We start from the raw sequence: 2,282 nt of genomic DNA, 5'->3' as shown, positions 1-2,282 counted from the left end.
ATAGCTTCTGCACAGCAAAAGAAACAATCAACAAAGTGAAAAGAAAGCCCACAAAATGGGAGAAAATATTTGCAAACTATCCATTTGACAAGGGATTAGTAACTATTAAAAGAATATATAAATAGCTCCAAAAGCTCCATAGGAAAAAATGAAATAATCCAATTAAGAAATGGACAAAAGATCTGAATAGACATTTCTCAAAAGAAGATAGGCAAATGGCCAACAGGTATATGAAAATATGCTCAACATCATTAGTTATCAGAGAAATGAAAATTAAAACTAAAACTATAATGAGACATTATCTTACCTGAGTTAAAATGGCTTTTATCCAAAAGATAGGCCGTAACAAATGCTGGCAAGGATATGGAGAAAGGGGAACCCTCGTACATTGTTGTTAGGAATGTAAATTAGTGCAATCACTATGGAGAATGGTATGGCGGTTCCTCAAAAAACTAAAAACAGAGCTATTATGTGACCCAGAAATCCTACTGCTAGGTAGGGAATTCAGTATAAGAAAAAGATATTTGCACTCCTATCTTTATTGCAGCACTATTCACAATAGCCAAGATTTGGAATCAACCGACATATGTGTCCATCAACGGATGAATGGATAAAGCAATTGTGGTATGTATACACCATAGAATATTATATAGCCATAAAAAGAATGAATTCATGTCATTTGCAACAACGTGGATGAAGCTGGAGAACATTACATTAAGAAAGCTAAATGGAGAAAGACAAATTTCACATGTTATCACTTGTATATGGGAGCTAAATGTTAAAAACAATTGATATTGTGGTAATGATGATTACTAGAGTCCGAGAAAGGTAGCAGGGAGGGGGAATACAACGGAGATGGTTAATAGGTGTAAAAATATAGTTAGATAAAATGAACAACATTTGATAGCACAACAAAGTGACTATAATCAACAATAAGTTAGGGTATACTTGAAACTAACTAAAAGAATGGAATTTTAATGTTCCCAGAACAAAGAAATGATAAATGCCTGAGGTGATGGATACTTCAATTACCCTGATTTGATTAATTCACATTGTATGCTGTATCAAACATCATATGCGCCCTATAAATACATACACCTATTATGTACACATAGTAATTAAAAATTTTTAAAAATTTAAAAAGAATATTTGGATATTTCTTAATGCAAGCAATTAATTGTTGATCTTACTACAGAATCTGCATTTCTCAAATGAGTTTGGCTAATCAACACATTAGTCAGTAGAAATCAAATCTACAGAATGGCTAATAACAAGGTGAATGGAAATGTCCCTAAGGAAAATAGGTTGAGTGTCAGAATCTGGATCTATAATCTGCAGAAAGGAAGCCATGGGCCCTATAATCCAGGGACCTGAATGAAGCCACTGGATCCATAGCCTAGGGAGTAGCATCTCCTTGATCCATAGCCCAGGAAGCAGCAGCTGCTGGATCCAAAGCCCAGAGACACAAAGTAAGTTGTCTGGCAGAGCAAGGAGGTCCTTGGGCAGTAGCAGGATGCCTGGCAGGGGCTGGATACCACAAAGGATGTCTAGAAGCTGGTGGTCTCACAGCAGGTCTCCTGACAGCCACTGTAGAGAGAGGAGCCCAGGTGGCAGGTGCTGGGAGAGCAGAGGTCAGTGCTATAGACCAGGTTACTGGGGTAGGAAGAGCCACAGGAGGAGCCTGAGCAGAGCAGGTAGTCCCCAAGGGACCAGGAGAAGTTTCCAGAACAGCAGCTGTAGGACATGTTGATAGGACATGTGAGTTCAGCTGAGTATAACAGAAGATACGAATTTTAATGTCACCTTCTTGACATGGCATTTCTGTACTCACAGCAATAGGTGTGGTACCCAACAGGATCATCCTTTTACATATTTGTCTTCCCTCATTTACACACCTGCTACTCAGTAATCTTCTCTGTAATTGCATTTGAATAGTTTTCCTGCATATTATATTTATGTATGCTATAATTTTGGTGTTATAGCACAAAGCCAATAAAATTCTCCTATGTCAGAAATGCTGTGACTGTTTTACACTAATACTTAATCTATCATGTCTAGGAAAGCCTCTCCTTTTCCTCTTGGCATAATTTTCATGTGTCTTGTTACTACTGTCTGTTATGGGCAAATACTTTTCTCTAAATGGTAGGGAATGAGTTAAAGTTACCTTTCTTTTTTGTCACTGAATCAAAGACACAATTTTGGCCTTAATGAGGGACCTACTAGAAATTAACCCTACTTGTCACCATCCCTTCTTATACTACAAAATTATTGCTTATTTATTA

The sequence above is a fragment of the Propithecus coquereli genome, unplaced genomic scaffold (assembly GCF_000956105.1).
Source record: "Propithecus coquereli isolate 6110/MARCELLA unplaced genomic scaffold, Pcoq_1.0 Scaffold54, whole genome shotgun sequence".
Classification (NCBI taxonomy): domain Eukaryota; kingdom Metazoa; phylum Chordata; class Mammalia; order Primates; family Indriidae; genus Propithecus; species Propithecus coquereli.
Note: the sequence above shows the minus strand (reverse complement) of the source record.